Here is a 13,860-nt window from a genome sequence, read left to right on the forward strand (position 1 = left end):
AGCTAGGTTGTCATCATCCATAAGGCACCCGATAATGAACCAATTGCTCTGAATATTCTTTGATTGAAATTCATGGGTGACGATTATTAAAGCTTCTACCCATAGTATGGGTGCTCATCCCTCACTCCCATAGCCCAGGTCCTGAGAGTAGGAAAAGGCTTTGCAGATAAAAAGAGAAATTACAGCGAAAAATTTATAACGGGTGCCGAAGGGATTCGCCCTCCTTTCCCCGGACCATCCCTAGGACGCTCCACTTCCGGTGGCTGAGGACGGTTATCCGGAGGGCGTGGGAGGAACGAGGGGGTGGAAGGGTGGAAAAGACCAACCACCTGGGCCCGCTCGCCTTTAGAGGGCAACAATGGGGCGACATGACTGCCTCCTATCGGGAGGAGCTGGAGCTGAGAAGGGAAGACAACGCCTTTCACAATGTCGCCTTGAGGAGAGGCGGAGATACAAAAGCAGAGGACCCCGCCCCCTTCTCATCCCCGCGGACGACGGAATAATGTGTTAGGCAAAAAAATGTGCTGATGTAAGAGCTGTGTATCTGTGCAGGTCATGGGTGTGTCCGGATGACAAAAGGTACGTAAAAGAGCGAAAAAAACCGAAGTCTCCTTCAGGTGACAAAAGGGAATGTCTTTGGCCAGCCATATCGACGGCGGAAAATCGCACACCTTAGTCGAAGAGAGATAAGCAGAGGCGTTGTCGAGGAGCTGAAGGACGGAAGTGGTCGGGCCAATAAACCCTTTCCTCACGAGAGCGAAACAATAAGTCGTCAAAAAATATTTTTGACGCACAAATTTTTGTTACGTCGGAGATGCCGTAGGTGAATGTGCAACGAAATAGATCACACCCACCAATTGTGAAAAAAGTCCCTTCCCATAAGTTCCCGAAACTTAAAAAATTGCCCGAGAAACTGCTGCCTATTCAGCAGTTGGATTAAAATAGAAATTATGCAGCGCGTAGTCGAATGAGCTGTCGCGAAGTTATAACTTTAATCACTATATGCATGATCAATATAAACTTTTTGGATTTCGAAATAGACACTTCATACACGATAAATGTAAAAAACAAGAGAACTTGAATTACTTTATGTTATGACGCATGGTTTACAATTAGGAAGATTATTTGACCCATCCTATGAACTTGTACATTTAACATGAAAAATACACAATTAAAATTTCCTAAACGAAGAGATCTACGTCAGAATTACTGTCCTTCGTTCACCACGTATTTCTAAATCACTATCGACGACATACAGTATAATGTCTAAAGAGGGTATATATTCACTCTAAAAGAGGGTAATAAGAGGGTAATTGACGATGATAAAATTGAATATCATCTATTAATATAGCATTTCAGCTTCTCCTACCACGTTCTACCACTCCGTGCTCAATGCAATTGCGGTAGCCGGAGAATGTGGTTCAGCGATAAAACCTATGCAAATACAGCCACGGCTGACATGAATGTTTCCCCACTTATCCGACACTGATTTCTACAGCGAATGAAATATATCGGCCATGACTCGCCCTACTTGAAACTCAATTCTCCGAGTAATGAGATCCTTAGGTCGCATTTTACTCGACACCCTGGAAATAAAGCGAGGCAGGGATTTAAAACCGAGGATGGAATTCATCCCGACACCCGAGGCTCGCAAAACGAGCTCCGTGCTAAGAAGCCATCTATCGTGAAGGCTCGATTCTAATTGACAGACGATGCGGACTTTTCACCGCGAATATGCATCGCCAATCGCATTGAAAGACACGCACTCTCGGCAAGGTAAAAGAAGAATTTTAAGCAGGTCATCGGCTGGGAGGAAAAACGGGAATGTCTAAAGCCTCCTCGCAAAAAATTGAACGCAGCTATAAGAAATAAGAGCCTTCCGCGAAAGAATGAGGCATCGGCGTAAATGCATGAGACGTTTGAATCTGAACATACATCCTGCTGCCGCGAACCTGTGAGCACCCCGCGTTCAAATAAATAAAAACTTTCTAGTCCTCGTCCACAATAACTTGACGTAACCTGGTGTGACTTCGGAGTTCCGGATTGGAGAAAAGAGTAGCCACTCTAACAGGCAAAAACTCAATGCGGTGTAACTCGACTTAACGCAGGTAATAAATGAGCAAAGCTTAACCGTCTTTTTAATTATGGTTAATATAAGGGAAGATGCCAATATTTTTCGACAGTCCTATAAGACCATATGGCTTCTATAGTCGTTTTCATGATCTATGAGGAGTCTAATCTGTGAATAACCACATAATTCACTTCATTGTCTGTATACTACCAAGTCAAGACAAAAACAAAGTTGCTCCCTAAAGGATTTATCTTTTGATGCATTCGAATTAAATCCATCGGTAGTAAAAAAACAGAGAATATGTATTCTAATCTCAACGTGATAAATGTTTTTATCTGTCGACACGCCGAAAAATGGAGCCCGAATAGGCGTCTCGTTTTTCCCTTTCCTCTAAAGGTCTCAACTTTCTTCGGCCAGAAATCAACCGGTGCAATCTGGGCAATTATGGGAATTGAGAAACGGACTATAATCCAAAGGAGGTCGAGAAATGTAAGGGCAAAAGAGGGAGAGAGAGATTCCGAGATTAAAGACACCTAGGACTTAACGGCACGCGCAGGCCCTAAAACAAACATACAATTTTCCTCCATCCCGGGTGGAGCAATTGCCGACTCATCTCGTCGACCGTAATTCCCTAAAGGGCAGCATAATTGGAAGAGATCTACTTTGAACGATGCTTCCATCCGGATTTAGAATGTATTAGCATCTTGTTTCTGCGTAGCCACCGTGTGCAAAAAAATTATCCATACATGTTGGAGAAGGAGAGGGTATGAAAATAAAAAAAGCCGAAGCAGTCGCAAACGTCTGAGAAATGAAAGATACACTTACTATTCGCACCGGGAATGGAGAAGAAACAATCGAAAAACCAGTGATAAACATGCGTGCTAATCTACTCCGGTTGTATCCACCCAAAAACATACCATAATCATTAACTGCATGATTATAAACTATTATTATTTCATTGCATGTGATAATGTTATAAAGCAGAGTTGATTAATATAAATAGCGTGGCCTGGTGAGAATCATGAGGACTAAAAATTTTACGAAACAAAAATATTTTTAAAAATCGAAGGAGCGGTAATTAGCCAAACGAAAAAAATAGAAAAGTCCCAACAATGCCACTCCAATAGTAATTTTTTTTTTAAGTTGCACCTTTCTTTAACGTACGTTTCTGAAACCCTGTTAAAAATATTTTAATCGCAATGGAAACACTTCAATAATGTAATACAAAGCAAAACCTCAAATGGTAATGTGGAAAAAAATACGTGACATTTACCCCTAAAAGGACGTTATGGTTTTTATCGTTAAAGAAGTTATAAATTATTTTGCTAATCCCGTGGGGGTAAGAATTTAATAAAGAAATTAGGCATGCAGTTTTTAGAAGTGAAAGAGTAAAAACAAGACATGAACTGAGGAGACCCGCCGGCCGCGATAATAACGGAAAGAATACAGCATCTTCGACAGAACACGACACCATGGCAATGACATCCGCCCACGGTTCCTGGGAAAGGGAGTCACGAGCTGTGCGCATTGAGGATGAAAAGAGGCCTAACAAAATGAGCGGAACTGAATGGGAGTGAATGACAAGAGGAAAATGGCCGAATGAAAACAAAATTGCGCCATATCCCATGTGTGTGAGAATTTTGATGTGTGTGTGTGATGAAGTAGAGGGGGGAGGGGTAGGCATGTTGCTCCCGTGGCCCAGTTAGAGCGATGACCCTCTTTTTCTACTTTGGCACCCCCTCCCTACTACTCGCCTCCGAGACTGCATCCGAAAAAAATCACCAATACGCTTTTCTCGGAGCCGACGGTCGTTGAGGGGAGGTAGGGGGGGAGGCGAGGAGAAAAGGTGGGGAAGAATTTTGGATGGGTCCAAGACTGGCTCATCTTACCGATGTCGAAAAGCAGGTGAATTTGTTCCCTGGAACTAAACATCAGAAGGTGCTCAGCCAGAAAACGGCGCAGAGATGTACTTCACAAAGTTTGACCGATTTTGTTTCGATCAGTGCGCTTCTAACTTAGCGCATTTATAAAAAAATATATTAATACTCTTTTATTAACTTTAAGGGGAACATGGGGGCTCAGCGTTGGGTTGTGGACCGAAAGGTTCGGTCTTCTAATCCTGGGTGAAGCCTTCAGAAACCCTAAACGAAAATCCTCGAAATTCTAGGTGGCTCAGGGAAAGGAAATGACCATGAATATGTTCTATTAAACGGCATTAACATAGTATGGGATGATTTATATCCTCACCTATCCAAACCAAACTTCGATATGAGTCACTAAGAGTGAGTGACGTCTAACCGTTTCGCTGAATGAAACTCAGGACAAAGTGACAGATGATGACGGTTCTTCTCAGAAGAGATAAAACCAATTATAAATTCCTTCGTAGGAACACTCCACTGAGGTGGCAATCCAAACCCCATATTCAACATCCACAGTCTGAGACCAAGCCATGATATTAAAATATAGTAGCACCTCCAACTCCGTAAATAACACGAAACAATTTGCCTCGACGCACAGGCGAAGTGAAACCACTTAATGCGTGAGGGTCATTCATTCATTATCTAAGAATTAAAACCCACGCTCATTCAATTCAATTTTATATACTATTGGCGTATTTAGCTCTGATAATTTACGGTAGGGTTGGGTGTTTGCAGTTTAATTGAAGACTACACTATTCGGCGCTTTGGAACACGCTGAAATTGCAGGGACATCCTGCTGATCTAATTTCAATCGCCAGATTAATATCTTGTTGGCATTAGAAATTGCCTTCATTCATGTAAATCACCTTTAATATACATGCAAATATAACTACTATGGTCTCATAGATTTCGAGTTTTTTTAAACACTTCTACAAACCTAGCACTGAGAAAATCATTCACCCAGAAACAGAGCAATTAATAACGAGGGAAAAATTGAGCCATGTCTTTCATAGTTAATTATTTTTCCGTAAGCACTATCGTCACACACCATGCCGAAATAAATGACCGGTTCGAGATAATAGCCATGAGAAACTATTACCTGCCAAAAAATTGCAACCGTCGAATACGATAGCATTACGAAAGAAAGATTTGTTACCCTGTCCATATTAAAGCAATCAGAAACTCATACAACCACCGATTTTTGTTTTACATGCAATGGAAAGTTAATTCCCCAGAAGTAACACTCGTTCGTGGAATGAAATATCTCCAGTGCCTTGGGAGTCTGTCCACCGCAAACATCAATGACGGAAAAATATGCGTCCTTCAAAGATTTAAAGGTATAAAAATGAGTTAATGACTTTTTAGAATTGTTAATTGGTTGAAATGCCACAGCTTGAACAGGAGAACTGTGGTGAGGGAGCAATTGAAACACGAAACATGCATTCCTTATGAGGATGTTACCATTGATGGCTGAAAAACTCGGAGAAAACAGATCGATCAACACCTCACTTCGCTTTCATCCTGTTGTCTCATTGCACGTACACGTCCTGTCCAATAGGAAGAACGCTCGTTTGCAACGCTGACGTCTCTTCGATCCGATTCGAGAAAATGAAAGTTCGGAATGGTAACGCCAAAGGATGTACGCATGTACTACCAGAGAAATCAAAACACGAACATCTTTGCGTGACAGCAGACGAAGGAAAAGGTGAAACAATTTTTCAGTCGAATAATAACAACCCAATTATCCATCGATCAAAATGAACGAGGAAGTAATGAGAAATCCAAATCTCTGAATAAAAACGTACATCTTGATGTAGCGACAAAATCAGGATTATTTCTCCGACAGTGGCTCAGTAAGCACCACCTCCGTTTTCTGTGCCATAGTATGGCTCACCAAGATACTTTGTTAAACTCCAGGGAGCCCGTACTCTAACAATTAGCAAATACATAAAAATTCATCAAATTGATGTGGCAAAGCATTGGCAGAAAAAATGACAAGATAGGTAAATGAGGCCGTCTTCGATTATCTTTTAATGTTTATTTCTCTCATCATCTTCAATTCAATGTTTTTCATAAATCCTATCTTATATTTCATTCATCATCCAAAGAATCCGCACCATGGGTTGAGTCCAAGGTTCTAATGATCCTGATTTTAACACCGAAAGTAAAAAACGTAATGGTTGCTATTTTTGAATCGTAAACATTTCTGCCCCTTCCCTCCCTCCCAGAGCCGCTATGGGAAGCCGCCCTTTCTTCTCAGAGAGAAAAGATTTCCGTGCGTGAAGCCAAACGTGGACATTCAAACCACCGAATTGCTTGCTATCATTTCCTCGAGTCACTCTTGTACATTTTCCGCCATCCTTTCTCCATCACGACTTCAAATAACAGCTCCTCCGTAAATGCCACCGCGCGGGCAATTAAATCTCACGAAAAGTGAGCGACCGCCTATCTCGCGGCGCGTTTCATCCCATTTCAATTTAACGCCATCTCGTCAATCATCACAGTCAACAAAGCGTTACCATGGTTTCCCCGACCCACCTCTTGTTTGAACCCGTTCGCACATCTACGCAGCCCAATCAACTGATCGGAACCCTCGCTTTTAGTGCACCACTCCTATACAATGTTCACGTTATGCTTACGAACGCACGTTGACATTCAATAAGTTCATTATCAGCCGAGTAGGTATCCTCGGTGTGGAAAAAGACAATAGAAATTATTATTCCGCTGAAGACCTCAATGCTATAATGCTGTACTTGTGAAAAAAAAACTCGAGAAATGCAACAATCGAATAGAGTCAGTGGATTGCTACAAAAAATGGTGAATGGCACATTTTAAAGAGGCTAATGTGATAAATTGTTAACAGAACTAAAACCCTTGAAATTTTTATATTTTTATGCAACCGAATTTAATTCCTTCAAATACACTACCTTCTTGTTGATATTTCAAAATATTACATAAGATTGACTTGAAATTATTTTGCTTCATTTTCCGGATATGTTCAGTGACTACAAGTAGCAATAGGGCTTCCACAACATTCATTTAATATTCCTGCAGTCAAACAATGGGGTCCTTAAAAATATAAATCTTTGTGATGCAATTGGTACTGAATAATATATCAGAAACTTATGAACGAAAATATCACATTTAAGACAAAAAAGAATATAATTAGGAGCATTAAAATTTATAAACTATACTAGACGGAGAATGTGCGGACAAAGAACGTATGATAGATGTTCTAAATACGATAGTATTTTCATGAAGTTGCTACATTGAAGGAACATCTAAAAGGGTAGCATCTAGGGAGATACCACGTTATGTATATTGCAGAAATTATCATTTAGAAATAAGCGAGGCCCTTATGAACCTAATACCCTGGGAAATAGCGACTAACATCTTCTAATTAACGTTATTTCACTCTTAAATTACAAGGGTGAAAGGAGATACGTAGGCACGTCTACCGGAATTAATTGATCATGCACAGGATAAAACGGGATTTTATGCAAATCCCCGATGTTTTTTGCCCACAAAACGTCCTCATTAATGAATAATCATGTGTTGGCCCAGTTCAATCGAAATCTCGCTGGGATGGCTAACCATCCTCTTCAGCCATCCTCACGATCCTCGAAAGCGCGGACGATGCGCTCAATGATTGAATAATGGAAATCGAGTCGTCGGAAGATGACATGAGAATTCACAAACAGAAATCAACAAACGGGACAAAAAAACGCGAAGTGTAAATACCACCTTCACTCTCCACAGTGCGTTACACTGATATGATAAAGCTAGGGAGAAACGCGAGATTCTCCGAAGAGTGGGCATGTGGCGATATTGTCCTCGTTGAACGCAGTGCATAAGCCAAACGGGTGTCGAAACAACTGGCCCGGTCATCGCCGTGTCAGGGACGCAGACTTGGAAGTAGTGAGACGAGAACCTTGGAAGCGACTCCAAAGTCTTGCCCCGCCCACTTTTACGGCACATTAATGCAGATGCTGACCACTTAAAGGTAGGCTTATTCCATTCAAGCGATTCGTGTTACAGGAGCTTCACAGCGATTGTCTACGTTTAAACATTGCCGAAGGTCTACAATGATTATCGATTTTAGATGACGTACTATAGTCCACTTACGTGGATATTTTATACTTTGCGATGACCCCCACTGTCGAAGTGACCGATATTTGATCGAAAATGGGCCAGTGAACTTAAAAAAACGGAACGAAGATCGTCCTGTACTGCACATTAGATCAGCTTTAGCCACACCGGCCACATTAGTAAGGTTCTCAGCATAAGGATTTTAGGGAATATGAAGATATACAATTTAAAATAATGCGACAATGAAAAAATATGAATAACTATAATTTGAAGAAATTGTTACTTGAAGGATACATGCTGTGGTAAAACAATGAAGAAATTAATCACAGAAACATTGAGATACAATCACTTCTACGTGAGGCAAGGTAAAAATACCTATACAAGTCTTGCCTTAATGCCTTAATTTTTCACGAAGAAAAATGCAGCGCCACGCTGGAAAGACCTTCGTGAGATGGTGGGATGTTCAAGCAAATTTTTGGCTCCATTGAGTGCAGCTATTCCATCGCAGAGAATTCAGAAACGGTTATCCTTACTAAGGCGATAGTCGGTGACAATGCCTCGCTCTACGAAATAGTCAAAGCAATCGACGACGGTTAATTATAACTTTGAATACTTCAACCGTTGAACAAGACTACCGACTGCTGCCGACGAGATTTAAATCTCTTTTCCCTCTCACGTATAAACTAGAGCAAAGGAAATAGCATGAGCAGCAGCAGGTATTTTCTCGCAGAACTCGCGGATTCTCTATCATTACCAGCGATTCGCAAATTCTCGAGGAGAACGCCCACGAACACCAATCTCTTTATCAATTCGCCGGTAACTAACAATTTGCGCATGCTCCACAATTCCAGTCATTTTATTTCGCTCTGGCTCGCAATTCATTCCAGATAGCTCATGATTTTTATTGGGTGGGGCTTCAGAGCTCGCGAATCCAACTCGCAGCGGGGGACGGAGGTTTCTTAATCAGGCGAAAGAAGTAGCGCCACATGAACTCAATACAGCACTCGCTCCAATTTATATTTATTCTTGGAGAATAATGACGTATAGGAGAGGCCAAGACCTATATATGACTGTTGTGCAAAGGTAATTGGTAAATGATGCATATTGGATGAGGACTTTCATGTCAATTGAAATCCATGCAGGATTATTTAATAAGTAAAATGGCGAAAAACTGATATCACGACGAAATGTAATTCATTTCAAAATCTGACCTAAAAAAATGAACAAACCAATTGATTCATACCCTCGGTCAATAAAAGAAGACATAAGGTTTGCACGAGCCTTAAAGAAATAAATAGTACATACAAATGTTTATCTAGATAAATAAAAGATGATGATTAATTCTTCCAGATGATCTGAGTTAACTGTGAGGTTATAAAAGAAAGTAAGTGATAGAATGACGGTAAAATTTAAACATGATTTCATTTCTATTGTGTAAAGAAACAATGGCATGGAAAATGAAGTGACAAAACAGCCGTTGCATTAAGACTCGGATTGTTTGAGTTTAAAGCAACTCCTCAGCACTTCATAGTCAAAGCACTTTCACCCATTTTCAAAATATCAGGCGATGGGAAAATGTATTCCTATCTACCATATAAAGGGCACAAAAACAATTGCTATACGGTAAAGTCTAGAAGAAACCGTTATTTACCGCTACTATATGATCAATACAAAAACTAAATATGCACAGAGGAGCAGGTCGAGGCACAACAACAACAATGGGACCGGCGCGGCGGCGCATGGAAATCGAAAGGGCAGCGAAGAAAGCTGCCCGCGCGAATGCGGGAAGTCGCGCACAAAAACTTGCATAAAGAGACACCTGTTCCACTTCGCGCAGACTTCGCCGCAGACCTCCCGCTGTTCCATGTTGGAAACCAACCCGACACGATGAGTGGATTTCGGCATTTATCACCAGGAGAGGAGGAGGGGGGTAGATGGATCAGAAGCGATGAATCGAGCAATGCAAATGGAAGGATTGACAACCGGGCCCGTGTATACAATGCGGAGACCTGTCCACGCTCAAAGAACAGGACTTCAGCGAAGGGAAACGCCCCCAGTATTGCCTCTCGTGAAGCACAACCCAAGTTTATGTAAGCCCTGATGAAATATGAAATACGCATCTCATAAAGACGCTAACAGATAGAGAATGCGGAGTATTATTCAGCGCAGGAGAAACGGACAGTTGCCTACCAGCCAAAATTTACACGGATGCTTAAGTTGGCAAAGAGGAGTTTAATACAGATCCCGCGGACGAATAAAAAATGACTATTCCCAATGTTTAACTCGCCTAAAAATAAAATACTGAATTAGAAATGAAGAGCATAGGGAATTGAAAGACGAGAAAGAATAAAAAGATTGAGGGTGAGGTATAATTCATACTGCAAATAACTAACACCCATATAATAATTCCGAAAGGAGAAATAGCACCAAAGCACTTCGTATATGAAACTTATTCAATATACCTGGCAATGATGGCCACTAGATTCGTAGGTGTTACAATAATATAAAAAAATGCCGAGTGGCAATCAGTGACGGATAGTATAAAAAACAACCACGGAATAGTCAGCGTCACTCACATTCTACAGAGAAAAAACCAGTCGTGGAAAATTAAAACTTCACCGAGAAATAAGATGACACGGTAACAAAAGTAGAAAAAAGACATGGCGCGAAATAGAGAGACCTGTGTTCGAATCCCGGCCTAAGCAAATGGTTTTATCTCTGTGGAATGTTTGCACTGCTACAGATATGAAAAGTTAATGCCCCCTCACGAAATTATTGACAATCACCCATTATGAATAACGCAAAAGATAAAAGGATGATTCGCAAGCTGTGTGAGAGCACGATCTTCTTCGAAACAGGACGTAAATCGGCGTGCTTTATCGCTCTCAGAGAGTGCGTGGTGCGTTCTCACACCGACACGCTTGTTTGCTCCACGAGGATCCGATTGTCCGCATCCTCCCCAGCGGGCTATCTCCCAACACCCCCTCTCTCCGATCCTCCTTTTCTTCCCCATCTCATCTTCCATATTTTCACACACACGTTGTGGGTCATCAAATCGGTGGCACACTTTCCCCGTTGAAATCTCGACCTTCGGCGGTCATTAATGCGTCAATGTTTCACCCAACTATCCCATTCCTCCTCTGGCCCGAGGTTTTGTTCGCCAGGCCGACAATCTGTTTCCCCAACGTCCGAACGGCCAATCTCCCATCGCAACCCCACTGACCGCTCTCCATCGGGCATCGCGGAATCGTGGTAAGCATCGCCCTGGGGTGGGAGCGATAGCTTCCTGAACTGTTCAGAGGTGATTATCATACGGATGACCCTCAAAAGAAGTCAAGTATTTTGCAAAATTATGCACACGAGTCGACGGGAGATGGCCTTGAAAAATGTTTTGACGAATATTTTCAGAGATAATATCCCCCAAAATAAATGTGAAATAATTACCTCCTAAAGTACGGAAGCCATTATATGACGTAATTACCGGAGGTGGCCTCCTAAGCTGATAGCACAATGAAATGCAAGAAAAAAATCAATTTACAGATTAATAATTCCTCCACTCCGGACATAAATGATAAAGTACGGTGATAAACTGTAAAAATTAATAGATTAAAAAATCCAAAGGTTGAAATATAGCAGACTATAAACAGAAATACTTATATCTCAATGAAGATACAGGGTTTGGCCAACATCAAGGAAAATACGGTTAAAGATTATCGAGCTATGAAGGCAATAGCCCCTTATCATCATCAACTTGGCACTCCGATCATAATGTGGGCAATGACAAAGAGCTTGTGCGATCGCTAATGAGAGAGTGGCACCCGAGGAGGTCAGATATAGGCACGAAGGAAGGTCAATACAAATATCTCAGGAGACTCGGCATTTATTTGCGGACGAGGCAATCACTCTCGTCAGCTGGCCAATGTTTTCGCATTCCTCTTCTTCCCCTTCCCATTCCCGAAGCGGTGAATGCACAGGTCGTCTGCCTGCAATGGATCCATTTTTTCAGCCCTCCTCTCTTTCTCCAGAAATTATCCCGAAGGGCGGGCAGGCCGTTGGCCTCGATTCCCTCATTAATGGCGATTGCTTGCGATTAGGAACGGACGAGTGACGTGAAATGTCGTTCTCGTGACCGGCAATGGCAACAGATCTAAATGTTCTCACGGGTGGAATAAGGGTTCCTTATGTTTCCACGTTCAATTTCACTCACACCACCCTCCAATGTAGGGAGGAGAAAGGGCTTTTTTAAATTTCCGTTCCATTTAAAAAGGCACCAACACGTGGTAAGTCACGTTATTAATTTTATTTTCGAATGCGATATAATGGCCACATCAATCATCAATAGATAAACTCAACTATAGTAAAAAAGAGACCCTCCTAACACAAGCAAGTGGCTGAGGAAATTACATCCGACGAAAAGAATAAACCGCACGACGACGTCAATTGATAGTAAAGGGTAGAAAAAAACTAGCAAGCATTTACCAGGGTTACTATTACTATGGAAATTAGGTTTTATTTACGCTCATGATTGATGGATTATATTTCTTGGAGATCATTCTCAGCTACCGCCATTTTTACGTATTCATCTTTGTGTTTCATTTCAATTGGTAGTTTTTGCCCTTATTTTTGCACATGGGGTAATGGAAAATTTTCGCAACTACATTACGTTTTACCAAAAATATATATTTAAATATAATGATATCACTGAAACTAGTAGTAGACACTTAATTGATATTGATTTAAAACAAAATGGTTATACATTCTACAGAATGAAACAGTTTATACTTATGTCAATTTCATTTAAATCCAAAATATAATGATCACACAATTACATCTTAAATTCGAACCATAGTATCTACATGAATAAAATTCTTATAAATATAAGCCTTTTACTATTATTTTGGATACAACCAGAAGTAAATTTTTTCCGTCTATCTTTGATTCGATTACCATTTCTTGGCTTGAAACCGGAATTCGAGGTTTGGTACATCAAGAAGACATTCGGAAATAAATAAGGTATCGGAGAGGTACAAGCGAATTTAAGTGTGTCGGACTGGCCTAAGGAAAGTCGGGGCAATCAAATTCAAATCACTCATAAAGGTATGCAACAAATAATTGGATATGATTCCTATGAGAGATAAACAATCTCATAGTTACTGAAGCAACATATTCCGGTCAAGGGCAGGACGAGTCCTGACTCACGACATTTCGTAACCTCTCATTAGCGCCTGCTTACTTATATCCAATCATACCTTATCCGGAAGGACAGAACAGGTTTTCCCGGAGAGTAGCAATCGCATACCAACTCCAGTCTTTTCACGGGCCTCCATGTTGGCATTTCTCGATTTTTTAAAGCTGCGGGTGTGAACACGGGAGAGGAAAGATAAGGAAAGTGGGAAAAAACTATTCCATTTGAATTTCGAAACGAAGGCCAATATTCTATGATCGCGTTTGAAAATGGGATAAAAGTTGAGCTTGATTTAACAGTCGGCCATTTATGATCCTAAAGTATTAACTGTAGTCGTAGTTCTCCAGCACAACCTGAAATGCCAGCTGTGGGTTATGTCAATTGTACTGCAAATTAAGCCACGGTTTAAAGTAAAAATATTAATAAAAATAAATACAGACCTATTCAATTACAAAAACATAGAAGGTAATGTGAGTTTATTCAATGAAAAATGGTGGATGTGGCCGACATTTTTCAAGGACTGCCCGATCCCTGTTTCAGTTCTTTGCGGAGAGCACTTCATCCACAGCACTCCGCACGTCGGATGGGACGTTATA

At 41.1% G+C, this 13,860-nt stretch overlaps 1 protein-coding gene across 3 annotated transcripts in view; it reads right to left on the reverse strand.

The window, feature by feature from the left end:
* LOC124162954 (puratrophin-1) overlaps positions 1-13,860 on the reverse strand; it is a 1,076,650-nt gene that overhangs the window by 110,469 nt on the left and 952,321 nt on the right. The window lies entirely within an intron of this gene.

Source organism: Ischnura elegans, chromosome 1, assembly GCF_921293095.1.
Source record: "Ischnura elegans chromosome 1, ioIscEleg1.1, whole genome shotgun sequence".
NCBI lineage: Eukaryota > Metazoa > Arthropoda > Insecta > Odonata > Coenagrionidae > Ischnura > Ischnura elegans.